The sequence below is a fragment of the Lepidochelys olivacea genome, assembly GCF_965140295.1.
Source record: "Lepidochelys olivacea isolate rLepOli2 genome assembly, chromosome: 13".
Taxonomy (NCBI): Eukaryota; Metazoa; Chordata; order Testudines; family Cheloniidae; genus Lepidochelys; species Lepidochelys olivacea.
In genome coordinates, this window is record NC_140423.1 from 23,256,310 (window position 1) to 23,274,275 (window position 17,966).

Sequence of the window (17,966 nt, forward strand, 5' to 3'; positions counted from 1 at the left end):
CTTGCAGAGTGAGTGAATCCTGACTCCTGGTTCCCTGTTCATAGAATGTCTCCCTGCTCCCTGCTTTCTACTGTTAGAGATCCCAAACACGCCTTATTTTGCCAAGCTGTTCCTGGTTTCACCTTCTCGAGGGCTTGGTCCTGCCTGACCTGGAGCAAATGGGAGTTTTGCCATTGTCTTGACTAGAACAAGAAGTAGGCCCATAAAGCTGTTCTACATATTCTCTGATAGCTTCTCCCCAAACCCTTTTAGGTATGATTTGTTTGACATTAGACATACATTTAGTTCAAGTACATATAAAACCTTTAATTTTCTAGAATAAGGCAAAGTTACATCCCAAGCTCTTTTTTTGTGACAGGACAGGAAAAGCCCAAGGCTCCTGCCTGAAGCCACAGAGGTTGTCTTTGATATTTAAGGTATCGATGAGCTAGGGAAGATCCCAGTGAAAATATCCAACCCAACAAAAACAAAGCTGTATCGAGAGAGAGTGTGTGTGTCTTCGTGTTTGTGTGTGTGTGCCCTGCAGCAACCTTTACTAGAACCTGATGGCGCTGCTTTGCTAGAATAGTTCTCTTTCTAGATAACCTGGGGCAATTATTTCTTTAACCCTTTTCATTCCTGAATATCTAGGCTCTGCCTACACAGGCAAAGTCACAGGGTGGGGTCCTGCCCAGCATCCAGGCTGTGCTGCTGCCCAAGAAAACCGAGAGCCACAAAGCCAAGGGCAAGTGAGCAGGCTGCTAGTATTCGAATGAACTACAAGCCAGGGATGTGATTCTCAGCTCAGGTACACATACTTGCGCTGGCTTGATGAGAGCTAGCATGAATATAAATAAGAGCATAGCTGTGATGGCACGTCTCAGCTGTGCTGCGTCCTTACCCACCGGGGTCAGGCGGATTTGTACTCAGCACGGCTGAACCATGCCGCTGTTGCCGCTGCCCATGTGATCACGGCGACGCTACTGTTTATACTCACGCTACCTCTCATTGAGCTGGGGCAGGCATGAGTATGTGAGCTGGGAATCACACCCCTCGCTTGCAGCGTAGACTTTGCCTTAGAATTAAAGGGGGCAGATCCTTAGCTGGTATCAATTGTCCTAGCTCCATGAGTTCCACCCGCTGAGGATCTGCCCCAGAAAGGATAAGCTTGCTCCATAAAGAAGACCTCTCCTCCTCCTTGTAAGGATGGCAGAATCTTGTTCATAATGTTCACAAGTGCCTTCCCAAAACAGAAAAATGGACACTTTGTTTTGGATGTACGGAGAGCCAGCCAAAGGCCTATGCACCACTTCAGTCTCATGACTTCCAAACAGGATTTATCTAGGACATGGGTGGTCTACAGGACATGGGCAAGCTCTCTGTGCAGGGCCAGATTTCATCCTTGGTAACTATCATTACTACACTGCTTCTTGCTGAATGCCATCATGTATTTCAGCATAATCCTGTGCACTGCTATAGAAGCCATGTGCAGTGGGAAGTCTATGATTCTTTATCCAGGGAATACTACAGCTCCATCTACCAATATACATTCAGAAACGTCATTTGTTTGGATTTGTTTCCTCTCAAATCTTGTTAGATGCAAGTGACACAGCGTAATGGTTTTGCCGGTGCAGAGCAGAGGGGAAAAGAAACCACACAAATGTATTTGTTTGATGGACCCTCTTATCTGGTGAGTGACTCTGACAGCGATGTATCCTTCTGGGGCCTGCCAAGCCGGGAGCAAACTGAAATGATGGCATGAATTGGACAAAGCAAGGAGATAAGATGAGAAAATAATTCCCCATTGCTCTCAGCTGCTCCTGACCTGCAATCTACATCATCACAGACCCTTGGTCTGTGTACACTGTGCGTTTGGCAGTTGGTCACAACAATAACCGCACATCGTATCAGCTTTGGAACAAAATGTCCTGTGCTGGTCGCTTTAAGAGCTACGCAGGCCAACAGGTCTGGAAGGCACAATTCATAGCTGGCGGCTGCTGCTGCTGCTGTGCGGCTGCAATTCAGCTTGCTAATCCGAGAGAAGGCACTTGGAGTAAATATTTATGGATGTTAAAAGATGGCTGCGATTCCAGTATTCACCCAAACAGCTTCCTGAGGCCCCCCCCCCGGTGAAAAAGACATCGGAAAGAACCCAGGACTGTAGATCGAATTAACCACTGAGGTAATGCCATGGATAAATTTGGTCTAGGGCATTTAGGGTGCCCAGATGTCCCAATTTTATAGGGACAGTCCCAATTTTGGGGTCTTTTTCTTACATAGGCTCCTATTACCCCCCCATCCCCTATCCTGATTTTTCACATTTTCTGTCTGGTCACCCTCAGGGCATTTAACATAAAGAAGAATACAACCACTAGTCCATTAGCCACTCTTTCTGGAGTCTGGGGACGTCTGAAAGTGGGTGGGCAAATTTCACACAATATTGTTACTTTCCCTGAGGCTGTGCCCATTTCTTCTGCTGCATCTCTTCTTATCTAACTCTGCAAACTTGTTTATTTACAAGAAATATACCAAGTTCTGCTTCTCTGAACTCAGGAGAAACCAAGAACAAAAGGAGCAGTTTCTTGGCTTACAGCCCCGAATCACTTTATCGAACACCATAAGAACGGCCATACTGGGTCAGACCAAAGGTCCATCTAGCCCGGTATCCTGTCTTCCAACAGTGGCCAGTGCCAGGTGCTTCAGAGGGAATGAACAGAACAGGTCATCATCAAGTGATCCATCACTCCCAAAAGCTCTCTCTGCCTTTTTCCAGGGTCACATCATGCTTACCAGCTGCTGCTTGGCTTTCTTGCTTTTTTCCCTTTCTCTCTGTTCTGTCTGCCCCTTCCCTCCCCCCCGCCCCCGGTCAGAACAATACCTAGTGGAACCCCCTCCATCCACCTGGTGCTAATTTCTGGGCAGATTCTATTAGACCTTGTTTTAGGTGAGGCCCCTTAACTGTCTCTTCCCACTATCTTAAATGAGGAGCATATTCATGCATCACTTTCAACGAGGTTTTAATTCAACCTATAACAAGGTTTAACCCAGCTCATAAGACTGTTGCCGTCCTCGGGCTGCAGCATCAGCATTTGACTCTTGGCAGAATGAGGCCTTTCCAGACAGGAGGACCAGAGGTGTAATTATTTTAAATGACGACAGCTTTCATGCTGACAGTGATTGTTTGGACCACCACAGAAGTGCTGGTATGGTGACTTGCCATGTACTGGATCAATCCAATCCCTGATGCTCTGGACCAGCTGCCTCTGGATACTTCTAGGAATAATTTAAAAGTAAGGGTTCCCTACAGATGGGCAAATATGGAAGACCCCATGGCACAGCTCACACCCTCCCATGGAAACCTGCAGAAGAGGGACGTGAGGGAACTGTACATTGGTGATTTTCCTTCCTCCATGGGAAAAGCTGTGGGGCATGCTCTGAAACCTGGCAGTTCCACAGAGATCTGTGTGAAGCCATGGCCATCAGTGCTCTGGAAAAGCCCCTCTGGTTACCTAGCCATCATGTTGCTAGAGATTCCCTGCTGGCTGCAGAACCTGGTGGGCGCGATACAGCAAAGATAATACAGCCCCTGGCTGTGGAACTGGAATACAACCTCCCTGCCACCACTTCCCAGGGTTGTATTATTGTTCCTGAGTAATTTCCAGGGAGTGGGAGAGGGGATGGACAATGGGCATTGACCTCATTCCTACCCTGCCCATTCTTCTCCCACACTCCATGCAGTCTCTGTCCCTGTCCCCAACGCAGACCCCAGACCTTCAGTTTCTGGAGTAGAGGGAACAGTGTAGTGGCAGTGAACGAGCAGCACCTCCATGCAGAAGAGTGCATATCTGCAAGCGGATAACCCTCTCTGGCTGTCAATCTAGAGGATACAATCTGGCCCTCTGGAAGGAGCTGAGTCTTTGTAGGACGGTATCCAAGACATCTGTACTTTCCAGTCAGGTCACATATGGGGTAGCATCTATCACTCTTTCTCTCTATGGTATTTCTAAGGCACCTATCATCTTGGTACCTAAGAATTCCTTCTCTCGAAACAGACCTCTCTGCCCTCTGCACCTTGGCAAGCAGCTGGAGAAATACTGGCTCCTGCTCAATCTTTGCTTCCATTTCAACCCATGAAATGTGCGGGTAAGACTAAATTCTTACACTGGTAGTGACCGCTGAGAATGGTGAGAGAAAATAAAACCTCAGTGTGCCACCACTAGGGCATAATTTTGAACAAGGTGTAACATTCACCGATACATCCCTATACAAACAGCAAGGCTTTGGCATGGTGCACAATTAGAAATCAAAGGAAACTGTCCAATAGTAGCAGGAACAAAAACAAATAAACAAACAAAAACACTCAGAAGGAAAAAGACTGATTTTAATTATGGAATAAAACTTTAATTTTTATAAAGCCCTGAATGAGATGCGGGAGGGGCAAATATTTATTCTGCTACTGACCTTCTCAGGCAAATAGTGCAGTAGGCCCTTATGGGGCTTGATGCTTTATACTGCAGGGAAGTGAGAAATCATTAAAAGTGAAGCAGGGTTTTAGAGGAGCAATTGATTGCTCAGGGGGACTGTAATGAATTCCCCAAACTCCAGTGCTGTGAAGAGCCATTATGTGGATGAATGTGGCTAAATAACACCCTTGGATTTTTAGAGTAACATCTGTCCAAACAAAGGCAACCTTTCCTCTGCTTGGATATGCCAACTTCCTCTTGGAGCCTGCTTCCTGGGTGAGAAGATACCCAGGTTTGTGTGAGTTTCAAACACAGAGCTTCCTGCACAGAGCCTCTTATTTTCATATGTTTCATCATCCTCTGTCAGAATATGTACCTTTCCTTGATCTGGGGTGCAGAGAGGTTACCTTCATTAAAGATGAGTATTTATCTATATTGGTTTCTAATACACAAAAAAGGCCTCTATCCTGGGCCCCAGAGACCAGATTTGCAAAGTTATGTAGGGATTTAAAGGTACAGATAAGTGCCCAGTGGGATTTTCCAGAGCAACCAATAGAAATTAGGAGCCTACGTGCTTTTGAAAATCCTAATAACTGCCTCGCTATATCATTAGGCACCTAAACACTTTACTAATCTGACCCTGGGTGTTTTCGTCATAAGTAAGAAACCAAAATCCCATGAAAAGATGAAGCTGGCAGCTAGGCCTCAACCTGAGACCAGAAAAATAACTAGCTAAGGGTTAAATTAAAACCCAACTAATATCCCTTATGACAGCTACCACTCCTTATTGTGACCTTCTATCCCCAAAAGCCTGGGTAAAGGGACAGGCCCTGAAGATGGATAGGTTTGGGCTCTTTCAGCTGGAGGGGATGGGTAGGTTCTAAAGCTAAGAAGAGTAGCCTGCGAGTAGCTCCCCTCTCCTAAGGTATGTCTGCACTGCACATTCCTCACGGAGGTGAATGGAGTACATACACTGCGTAGTGTAGACAGTGAGGCACTGCTTAGATGAGTAAAGAACCCTGAAGGTATGTACCCTGTGTAGTTCTCTACGTGCCCAACCAGTGCATCCCATGTCTACACTGCTATTTTTAGCAATCTAGTGTCTCGCTGCCCCCCCACTGCAGGGAAAGGCGCTGCCAGAGCCTTTCCTTGCTGCCTCCTCCCTTTTCAGAGCTACACACCACTGTGTGGATGTAGCTTGCTTTTCACTGGGGTGTGTAGCTACACATACCCTACACATCACCACCAGTGGAGTGCAGTGTAGATGTACTCTTAGGGTATATCTGCATTGGAGCTGGAGTGGTAATCTGCAGCTCAAGCAGGCATACCCACTCTAGCTTTGATCAAGCTAGCATGCTAAAAATAGAAGTGCTGTCATGGTCGCACACATTGTGGGAGGGGCTAGCTGTCCCGTGTATGATCCTATCTGAGATCCTATGTGCATACTCAGGGCCCCTAACCCATCCCATTTCTCATGTTGCCACTGCTGCACTTCTACTTTTAGTGAGCTTGCTCAATCAGAGCTAGCATGGGTATGTCTACTGGCTTCTGTTCCTGGCTCTGCATTTGACACAGATGTGATCCTGCAAACACTTAGACATGTGTGTAACTTCATTTCATGTGGGTAGTCCCATTATCGCTGCTACAATAGAATTATTATTATTATTCTGAGCTGAGAAATTCTATCCAGCCATATTTTATTGGAATTTATTAGTTAGTCACCTTAGCAAATTTACCATGAGCATGCATGTACTTTAAGGGGAATGGTATTAAGTTGGGTACCTAATTTCCTTGGGCACCTTTGAAAATCCCCTAACCTTAAATTACGCATACCAGACCAGTCTAGTACAAAACCATCCCATACAAACGTACTGTGTGTAAATAATTCTGAGATGATGAATGTTTACCAGAAAATTGGAATATGCTGAATTCTAATGAGTGGAACAGGTGAGTGCAATCCTGTGACCTGTGTTTGATGCAGGAGCAGCCATTTATTTTGCTTGAAGCTAGTTCTTGTTTTGGCGTGTTCACCTTTGGGGGAAATACAGGTCAGTGAGTGGCTGGCGGCTTTGCAGCTGGGATCTTTGTTCAGGCTGTGCTTTGAAGAGAATCAAACAGGAAATGGAGCGAGAATGGCCAGAAAAATGCTACACATGCTAATACCTGGCTGATAGGTTAAAGGTGTGTGTTTCGCCCAAAATCCCAGATCTCTTTATACAGCTTTCTCCTCTCCCGGAGACTGCCCAGTGCCTGAGTCAATGTCATTAGAGTAGGCAGATGATCATCTCTATAATGATGCCATTCATGGCTGATCTTCCTGGATTGAAAATGAACTGTAGCCGCTGTGGCTTCCACCTTTGCCGCATAGCAATGAGAGCAGAAAGTCAATTAATTACCTTCTTGCTGGAATCCAGGGGTCCTTTCGTCCTCAGCTCAGTCGAGTGTGTAATGGAAAAAGGGAATGAAGCAGACTGCATCTGGCCAACAGGGAATTGCATGACAAAGTGAAAGATGAGCTATGGGAAAGCAGGAAAGGGGGGGGCAGTGGGGAGAAAACCTGCTCCTATGAGTTCATTTAAAAAAAAAAGATGGTACTGATTACTTTATTATTGTCTTATTTTCTGAGACTGTAGTCTCCTTGTCTCTTCCTGATGCTGCAGAAGTCTGGAGCAATCCCCTGATTTCTCTGCTTTGCTTCACCGAAGTACTTTGCAGAGGCCTTTCTCAGTGATGCTGTTTGCTTTTTATCTGTTGTTGCCTTCGTAAGTTACCCATAATGGCTGACACAGTAACCAGTGTAGCAGGTGCGGCATGTGGCCTGAAATTCCACTCTGTTGTCTTAAAGCCTACGATAGGTCATCTTCAGGGTTGGCCACCTTAACATTCCTTTAAGTGTCTTTTCATGGTGAGGAGGAACGAAAGGGAATAGCATTGCAGGCCACAATAAAAAAAAATCCCCCAAAAGGATGGACAGATGCATCAGAACACAAGAAATCACCTCTTATCTGCTTGGTTGGTATTAAGCATGAGTGAAAAGCAGGGAGAGTGGCATCAGGTTCAAAATAGACTCCAAAGTATGTTGGTGCATATCACTGTTCATCTTTAAAATATCCACTCCTGTGTTTGCACTTGTACTGGGTCTTGTATCGGGCACCCATGTTATATCCATCTATCTAATCACATACACAGAGTATAAGTTACTGTCGATCATATATCAAGGGCAAAATCGAGCCCGGTAGGAAGAGGCCAGAGGCGGAGGAGAGAGATTGTTTGAAGCGTTCTACTGACAGCTGTGTTGGAAAATAGTCGTGTGCTGTTTTGTAATGCAGCTGGTGCTGCCACAAGTCTTCAGTCTAGTGTGGACAGGGTGTGTGTGTGGGTGTAAGCAAAGCATATAACAGCATTAGGCTGTAATCGTATGTTTAATTCCAGACACTGTCACAAGCTTTTGAATGTGTCTGTGCTGTGGAGGAAGGGGGGTAGCGTGTGCGTGTAGCCACAATTTATGATGGGGACTGAGAAGTTCCATGGTTTTCTGTGATATTTAGCAGGTTCTGTACATCCCCCGCTCTGCTTCCCCCTAAACTTTCTCCCACCCCAAATACACATACTTTCTCCAGAGCTGATCAAGAAAAGAGACGGATATTTTGTGGAAAATTTCTAAAATAACAAAAATGTTTTATTCAAAATGTTTTTGTATGCAAAAATTCTTGTTGGCTTCAGTGGGATTACTCACATGCTTAAAGTTAAGTACATGCTCAAGTGCTTTGGTGGGTCAGGACCAGAGTGCTCAATATCCTGCAGCATCAAACAGAGAATGCAGCGGAGGAACCAGGGCCCAGGACTGCAGGGCAGGTGCTTCTGCCAGAAGCCACATGTAAACATTTCACTTTCCACGTGTAAACTAGCACTGTGCCCTTCTACAGAACTTTTCATCTCTTGGTCTAGCGAAGCGAGGTCTTACAATCAACTCAGTGCATTTCTCTGGTTGTCTGCCTGATTATCTGTTACGCAATAACTTTTGAATGCTGCCTCTGATCAATTCCCAAAGTTTAGGGAACATTCTAGGCATCAGTGATTTTTTGGTGAAAATCAGAAAAATGGAACGGGGGAAAACGGGGAACATGTAGAGCATGTTCTGACATCTGATTAGCAGACCTACCAGCTTCAACCTCCTCTGCAATTGTCTATAAATAAAAGAACCAGTGGATGACAGCCATTAATATCTACTGGCATAACGATACCTCCCTTTTCAACTCTGCCCGTTGTTCCAATACAGTTTTAAAATGTTGAGACCCTGAATAATCTATCTCCTAGACAGAAAGAAAAGAAATAACAGTGGCAGCAGGTGAGGGGAGGGTGCACACAAAGCCAATGGCATGGGGACAGGAATGGGGGACAATGGTATGGGGGAAAGGGAATATGAGGGATACATAGAGCCCTGGCACATGGCAGAAGGGGAATGGGATGCAAACAGAGCCCCTTCCGTGGTGGAGAAATGAGGAATGGAGGGCATGGGCAGAAGGATGAAAGTATGGTTTAAATCTAATGCAGTTTGTGTGTAGATCTCTATACTGCAGCTGTGGTATGAGGATGACAGAAATTGTCTCAACCAGAACAAGAGCGAATGGTTAAATAGCAGAAGTTGCTGTGGGTTTGGGTGTTAGAGATGGAAAAGCCCTCTTCAGCAGCTGGGCCATCTCAGTGCCAGTGCAAGACAATGGAAGTACAATGGAAGTAACGTGGAGGCAGGGACCGTCTTTTTGTTCTGCGTTTGTACACTGAGTGGTGTAATGAGGCCCGGAACAGGATGGGGGTGGGGGTGGTGCGGTTGTCTCCTGAGATCTACTGCAAAACAAATAATAATAGGACACACGTGCTTAAGTGCTATAGCTGAACAGGGACGCTATGATTCCACAGAGAAGGATCAGACCGTGAGTTTCCTTCTCTTTTGGTTTTGCTGCTGGAGGGGGCAATCTGGATGGGATGGCCTTTTGTTTTCTCTCTCTCTCAGCCTACTGCCAGAGAAGAAGCTAGAGCTTCTGAGCTTTCATGCACAGGGGTGGATAAATCATGATATATAAAATCAGGATGATGGGGCCTGTGACTGGAAGCAGCTCAGATTCCACAGTGAATCCCTAAAATATTAGTGCATTTCAGCTCCATTTAGCCTTAAAACACCATGTTCGTTATGGGCCCATGGGGCTGTTGTGTCTTTTTCACTCTTTACACAACAATCAGCAATATGGGGGAACCATATGGACAGAGCCGGGTGCCAAATAACCTTGTTTGCTAACTCTACACAAACACACAAGGCCTGGCTCTGCACATCCTGTTGCTTTGTGACAGGATTCTGGCAACTTCTAAAACACAGAACATGGTGAGCACCACTAGAGAGCTCATAAACGACTTAAAGGGATACCACCTTATTCCTAGTCACGACAGGGTCACAAAGAAGTTTGTTTCTTTGTTGCTGTTTAAACACAGCCTTGAGAAGAGAGTTGGGAGTGGGTATAAATAACAGCCGCAAGATTCCTCTCATCAGCCACTCACCTTCAATTACAGAAGGGAAGAAGACGAAAGACAAGCAGCATGGAGAGAAAAAACAAACCATGCTGATCTTCATTGCAGAGTGACTTTCTCTCTTTAATGGATTCTCCCTCCCAAATCATCCAATGTGAGGCCACTGGCATGTTCAACAGATGGATCAGCCGTCGCAAACGTGCAGCTGAGCCCCTGGGAGCCTCAGGCACCGACGTTATGTACAGTAGACATGTGTTTGCTAGTTCCCATGGAAGACGGGGAAAAAATAAAAGTGCTGGCCTGGTACACAGAGAAAATAGAGCGCCGTTCAATCACTGCTAGGGTGGGCTGTGGACTGGGTTGGGCTTGAGAGGGACTGGAAAAGGGTAGATGGCAAAGGCAAGGAAAGATGCAATGAAAAGCACTGAGCCACTCACTAAATGAAAAAGAGAAAGAAAGAAAGAAAGAAAGAAAGAAAGAAAGAAAGAAAGAAAGAAAGAAAGAAAGAAAGAAAGAAAGGGATTGTCATTCTGGAGGAATGCACAGTTAAGAGAGAGGAGCCACAGCCTAGGAGTTAAAGGAAAGGAAGGATGGTCTTGTGAATAAAGCACGGGATGGGGGCTCAGGAGTTCTTGGTGCCATCACTGGCTCAGCCACAGTCTGCGTGATTTTAGGACACTAATTTAGTGCCTGATTGTCACAGGGGCTGAGCACCAGCAGCTCCGATCAAAGTCCAAGGCAGCTGGGGGTACTCATCACTACCGAAAATCAGGCTCTTTAACCTCCCCGTGTCTCCTTTTGCCCATTTGTGAAATGGGGATGATAATACTTTACAGGAGCGATGTGAGGATGAATTCATGAATCTTTGCGAAGTGCTCAGAGGCTAGTGTTGTGGACCATAAAATACCTAGCTAGAGAAAAAACACAGGGTGTGGGTCAGGAGAGCTAGGTTCTGTTCCTGTTTTATCCACTGATTTGTTGCTACTTTTGTGCCTCAGTTTCCTTTTCTGTAGAAGGGGGATTTCACCTACATGGCTGCACAGGGTGCTAGGGACAAGGTGGGTGAGGGAATATCTTTTATTGGACCAACTTATGTTGGTGAGAGAGACAAGTTTACACAGAGCTCATCCTCAGGTCCCAAATAATCTGAAGAAGAGCTCTGTTTGGCTTGAAAGCTTGTCTCTCGGACCAACAGACGTTTGTCCAGTAAAAGGTATTCCCTCACTCACCTTGTCTCTCTAATATCCTGGGACCGACATGGCTACAACAACCCTGTATCTTTGTTAGTGTTTGTGAAGCACTTTGAGATCCTGGGATACAAGGTGCTACAGAAGTGCAGAGTATTACTATTTGTAAATATATGAAAGTTTCTAAAAATGCCATTTGCCATTTTCCTGTTTTCTGTTGCTTAAGCTAGTTACAGTTAGGGACACAGTAATTTGTCCTCCCACAACACATACGTATGGTCTATCAGGTTCCCTGTTCACTCTCAGGGCATGGGCAGCACCACAACAGATGCTCAAAGAAAGCCTTCAGAGCCCTTATGTAATGTGCCAACTGTATCATACAATATTACGGAAGGAAATTACTTTCCAAGCCCAGCTGGTGAGCACTACATGCTGTGAATCATGATACTTGGTTGCCCTTGTGTTTGTTATCCTGAGTAGTGTAATGACAGCTGATACTCTTTTTCATCTTGCTGAAAATATCTGCATGGTTAGTGTCCCACAGCAATGAGTTTCACGAGTTAATTGTTGCATTAAAAAGTGGTATTTATGTTTATATATTTCTAATTGTTTTTGCCCTGTTAAATTCATTGCTTGTCCTTTGTGTGATACAACGTGGCCAGAAGGCAGCAGGAGAGTGATATAGGAGAGATGTGTAAGTCCCAGGATGAGGAGAAGCCTTATTCCCTGTGGAGGGAAGAAAGGTTTCTCTTGATTAATTAAAAGCACCTGAAGCCAATTAGAGCACCTGAAGCTAGTCACCTGATAAAAAACTCCTGCTTCAGTCAGCCAGGGGAAGGAGTTGGAGCAGAGAGCAGTTTGGAGAAATGCCGTGACTGGCTAGAAGACCAAGACCCTAGGGAAAGAGACACCCGGCTTGTGCAGAGAGAGAGAGAGAGAGAGAGGGAGAGGGAGAGAGCGCGCGCGCAGGAAGCCCCACAAACTGAAGAGCAGGAGAGGGAAGTAGCCCACAGGAAGGAAGCACTAGTTCAAGTGGTTTACTACTATCCCTAGGGCCCTTGGCTGGGACCCGGAGTAGACGGCGGGCCTGTGTCCCTCCCTCTCCACTATCCTTCTCTGGGTTACTAGTGGGACAGTAAATACCCTAGTTCAGAGGCAAGAAACTGTGCCCTGACCCTGCCCCGCCCCCAAGAAGAGGAACCCCAGGACCCATCATAATTGTACCGGCAATTTGCCACACTTGTTATTGCCTTATGGGAAAGGATAAGTACAGAAGTGCAGTTTTTATCTGGCCATTCTCCCTGTACAGCCAATTGTCCTGACATAGATCAGCCATGGTGAGTCCGAGATGGTCTCAAAAAATAAAATTTAAATAAAGAAAAATAGGTGTTGGCAGTGTGGAAAGTGGGGAGTAGGCAAGTGTGATGGGGAGGGAGCTTCCTTCACAATCCCTCCATGACCGTTCCAGCATGGGTCATTATCTTTAAGCAAGCAATGCAGTATTGGAAACTGTATTGTTCTGGTGCTCAGGTCCATCAAGCGTGAATAAATATTCTGGGGAATATTTCTTCCTCTTTTTCTCCCCCTAATTCTTTCCCCACTTTGCTTTTACACAAAGGCTTTTAAAAACTTCAGGTCCAAATTTACAGCACCCTCTTTAATTTACGCACTCCTAGATTTGCACAAAAGTGGGCAAGCACCCTGAACATGTGCACAGTCATCTGCTCATGTGTATCATGTAGCCAGGTACCCAGCTGCCCAGTTTACATACACATGCAAAATTTGAGAGTGGGGAATGCTAATATTTGCTTGCAAAGTCAGTTGTGAGTCTAAAAGCAGAAGTGCAAAATTATAGGCTAATTTGAGGCTGGTTCAGAATGTGGCCCTTAATAGTCTAATCTCAGAACCTACAGGTGTGGGTAATATATGGTATGGTGTATTCTCGTTCTGCTGTTATGGGAGCATTTCAATAACATCTGCAGACTGCTTCCCTATGTTAGCTGTGAACATATTATCAGGAGTACCTACATACTGTTTCAGTGACAGATCTTGCATTCCCGTGGGTTTGCTTTTGGGTATAGCTGGAATAAATTTGTGATAGGTCTGAATAATACAGTATTGGCCTTCCTTCTTCACTGCAGAATGGATACAAAATAAAGGATGAAAAATAACAATTAAGGAATAATGTTGGTGGGGGCTGGGCACTGCCTCCAGGAAGCACAAGGGAGCAAAGGGCAGTAGTGTTCTGCCCCAGTTCTGACTCCTGCAGTGCCAACAGAAAGGTCATTCCCCAGACTGTCCATGGAGAAAAAATAGAGGCATACTGACTTTGAAGATTCAGGGTGTGAGCCAAGCGTCAACTGCTGAGGAAGTAACTTATCCTGTGGGCTGGTTATTCCATACCTGCCCTTGATGGAGTTTCTTACAACTTCCTCTGACGTAACTCTGTTCACTGTCAGAGACAAGACACAAGACCAGGTGGATCTCTGGTCTGACTCAGTATGGCAATTCCTATGCGCCTTTGTTCCTATGAAAGGACCTGTGCAGTGGCATCCTGTGAGCAGGCCTGTGGGTCAGAAGTGTGTATTTAGCACATTTGTGAGCATTTGCCTCTTGACCTAGTAACAGCAACTAAGCACACACAGACACTTCACCCCCAGTATAGAGTATTCCTACTCTGCACAGGAACAACCTGCCTGGGATAGAGGGGGCCAAGAGTGCTGTGTGTTGGGTGGTTGCTGTCCAGACTACAGTAAAATATTGATGCTCAATTTTCTGCAGCTGTTTACAAATGGGACCTGAATTTTGTCATCAATTCAGTTTTGTACAGGAGAAATGGACCTCATCCCTTTTTGATGGTCTTGATAACTGACTGGAATTTATTGATCAGATTACAGAATCCTAGCAGAAAGCAAAGAACATTGAGTTTTTAATTTGAATTTTGAAGGGTTTAAATGCTACCAAGCATACATATGCTATGCTTTTCCTCGACTCTCAAAATGACACTATAATTGTGTCCTAGAAAATATACTGTGTACTACTCAAGACATAAATATGAATATTTTATTTAAATGCTCATTTAATTTGACAGTGATGAAGCTTTATATATGTTGTCAATGAAAACCCTATTAACATGAATCCAACCCATGGGAGAAATGCCATTTTCACAGCGAGCTTGGGAATCTGATCTCATAAACACTAACAACTATCACCTCCTTTTCATTTCAACAGGAAAGCCAAGGTCACAATTAAATTTAATTCCCACCTAACAGAAATATCTCCTAGGACATTTTTTTAGTCTTATTCTCATTTTTGGAAGATTTTTATTTTGTTGTTCACAATGATTTGTTTGCATGGCATATGAAGATCACAGAGATTCATGGGAAGTTTTGTTCATGTCAGAGGAGAAATATTGAAAAGTGTAAAAAAAAAATGGAGGTCAAATCTGAAAGATGTTACTCAGTTTTTCCTCAGTCCTTACTCAGGCAAAATTCCTACCAGGCTAAATCCTGAGAGATACTGATCTAAAACCGTGATGCCTTTAGTTATGCATCTGTTATATCTTTGTTTTATCTGTACTGCACCTTTATAAATCTTAAGAATTTTGCTGTTTACAGAGTCAGGCAGTCATTTTTGTGTTCAGTTGGCTATTAACCAAGATAGTCAGGGATTCATCCCCATGCTCTGAATGTCCCTAAATCTCTGACTGCCAGAAGTTGGGACTGGATGGCATGGGATGGATCACTTGATAACTGCCCTTCTCTGTTCATTACCTCTGAAGCATCTGGTACTGGCCACTGTCTGAAGAAAGGATATTGGGCTAGATGGACCATTGGTATGAGCCAGTATGCCCTCTATTATGTTCTGTGCAGATTGTTAAAAGAAGAAGACACGCACTATGTGCTCTTTCTCATGGAGCTTTTACTTTTTGTTTTTTCTTCTTATGCTATTGTCTTAACCTAAAATAATGGTGATTCTGACTGAAGGGTTAAAATCCATTGCTAATGTAATAATCTGGTATATGGATTTGTGTACAGGCCCAAAGTCCAGAGTTTGGTCAAGAGGCCAGAGGCCTAGTAATAGCTAAAACAAAAGGCAAAATAACCAAAAATAACCTTGCTTTTCCTAAAATATGCCTGCTTAGCAAAACACCAGATGCTGGGGGCAATAATTGTGTCTTATTCAAAGTTGCAAATAGAACAAAGAAGCCCTGTTTATGTTGTGTTAGTTTCTTCTGTAGGGAGATGTTCTTCCCACACATCCAACCTTGAGTTTATAAAAGGTTCAAGCATGTCAGTATAAAATTTGGCGTCCTCCCACCTCCCTTTCCTAGGGACCAATGCCTGCCTTAAAACACAAATAAACAACTTAAAAAACAATCTTTATTGTCATATACTTTCACTGTTTCTTTGCTTTTACCCCTAAATATATATCTGTTGAACAATCAAAGGAGCTACTTCATTCCTATGGACCACAAATCAAAATGCAACATATATATTTTATACTAATACATTTATTAAAGTACTAATTAAACATTAATTTGTCAACTTAAAACCATAAGTAAAAACATTATGTAACCTTTAACCATTGGCTACTATGCTATCATGTCTTGCTGCTAAACCCATCCAAAAAAGTAAAACTGCCTACCCCATCACTTTCCCCGCCCATAAAAAATCCATATATTTCATTGTAATCAATTAATTAACAGTGTCTCTAAGGCTAATAAGAAAGGTGACCCTCTGTCAGCGCTGTATGTAATAAACTCCTGTGCTTAACCTCTACATGGTGTGAATTTATGTCCTTTACTGACTGCAAGTGTCTATTTTTTGTTTCTGAAAAACCATAAGATGATGGATTTGGTCCTGATGGTAAGGATCTAGCCACTCACAGAGTGGTTCTACTATAGCCAACCCTTGCATTGCTCCAGGCTAATGTTATGCTGATGAAAATTCATTCATAATAACAGAAGCTTGAGTTTACCTCAGTAGTAGTTATTCCACATTTCTGTGCTTTATGATACTAGATGATGGGCAATGGTACTGACTTCTTTTGGCAAGACTCAGATGTAGTGTGTTCCTGAGGGAAACCGTCAGTTCTTTCACTAACTTTTTATCCCATAACCTGGAATGCTAGTAAAAAAGAACTTTATAATACAAATACAGGTGCCCTCAGATTCCACCATAAACTTTTATAGCAGAGTTCAAACAAGAGATCTACCCCCGTGAAGGGACATACGGTAGAATTTCACAGGGCTTTCTCCTCAGAAGAAGACTATCAATACATCTCCTCCACAAATGATGCAGATGTAGTTAGGTGACTATTGCCGACTCCCTCCCCCCAGCCCACAGCACACTGATATATCAGCGTCTTTTTCCTTCTCTACCCTCTTGAAATTCCCAGCTCTGTTCAGAGCTATTAACCCGGTCACAAAGGCTTGTCCCAATCCAGCAGTTTACCTAATTGCCTTTTTATAGTGTATTGTGCAACTCTTTATTATCCTGTCAGAATTTACCTCCAAGGCTTCTGTTGAGGTGGAGGAATGGGGGCTGGAGAGGGAAGAAAGAACAGGAATGAATTTCTGTACTGTACAGCCACTCATGTCTGAAAGCTTAGAACAAGAAGGTGCATGTTTACAATACCAGAGGGATAGCTAGATACTGTACAAGTTTTTCTCAATGGGTTGGTAAATCTTTGCCATTTCAGACCTCTGTGGTCTAATCTACACACCCACACCCATATATAAATATAGATACAATTATCGATTTCAATAGTGGCCTTAAAATCAGCAGTTGCTAACAGTTACCTCAGAATACTATCCGAGATATCACAATTTTTGCCCTAGACTAAGAATTAGGAGATATCTGTGGTTGACTTTATGTGACAAGTGCTGTATGCACCCTGGTCACTTAACTTCAAAACATACATTCCTATGTCTAAGTACAGAGTAGGTACACATTTTACAGGGCAGTTGCTTTTTCACTACACATAAATGCTATCAGTCGCACCTTCAAGTACCCACAATTCTCTCTGGTCACATGGGGTCTCTCACCCATCTAGTACACCAATCAGCTAAAATGAAATCAAAGCAAAACTAATCATTTTCAAGTGAAAACTTATACACACCTTGTGATCTTGCAGTGGTGATTCACCCAACTCTCCAGTTCAAATCAATTGGAGTTTGGGAAGTGCAAGGAATTGGGGATTGACCTCTCAGTATATTTATTTGACTGGAGAAATTACTATAGGATTAGCTCCTAAGTGGAACACAAATAACCAGAGCCAGTGTGCTGAGGTCTAATTTTCTGAAGACCTAAATCTCTTGTATGTTGCACTGGGAGCAGGTTAGATGCATGATCACACCCTGAATATGGAATCTTTCAGCTGAGGCTCTCCAAACTCTTTGCAGCCTTTAGTTCAGGCTCACAGCACCCTTTGGGGTTTGGTAAATCCCATTATAATGCCCAATTTACAGGGGGGTAAACTGAGGCAGAGAGCAAAGGGCTTGCACAACCTCTCCTCTCGTAGACACCCCTTGAAAAATTTGCAACACAGAACTGTAGAAAGGCTCCCGTTGACTTTGCACCGGGCCGTGTATCTTTCCAGTTTCCCTTCCTGAATAAGAACTGCTTCCAGGCTGAGAGCCCATTTGCAAGGTGATTGTGCGTAGCTATGCCCATCTGCAGTTCATATTAGGAGAGTCGGTGCATAGAGCAGCTGTAGGAGGAATCCTGCTTTGTATGGGCTCCTCTGCCCCCAGGATTTGTAGTTATGAATAGCGTTTCCCCCCAGGTTATTAAATCAGGAGCCGCAACTG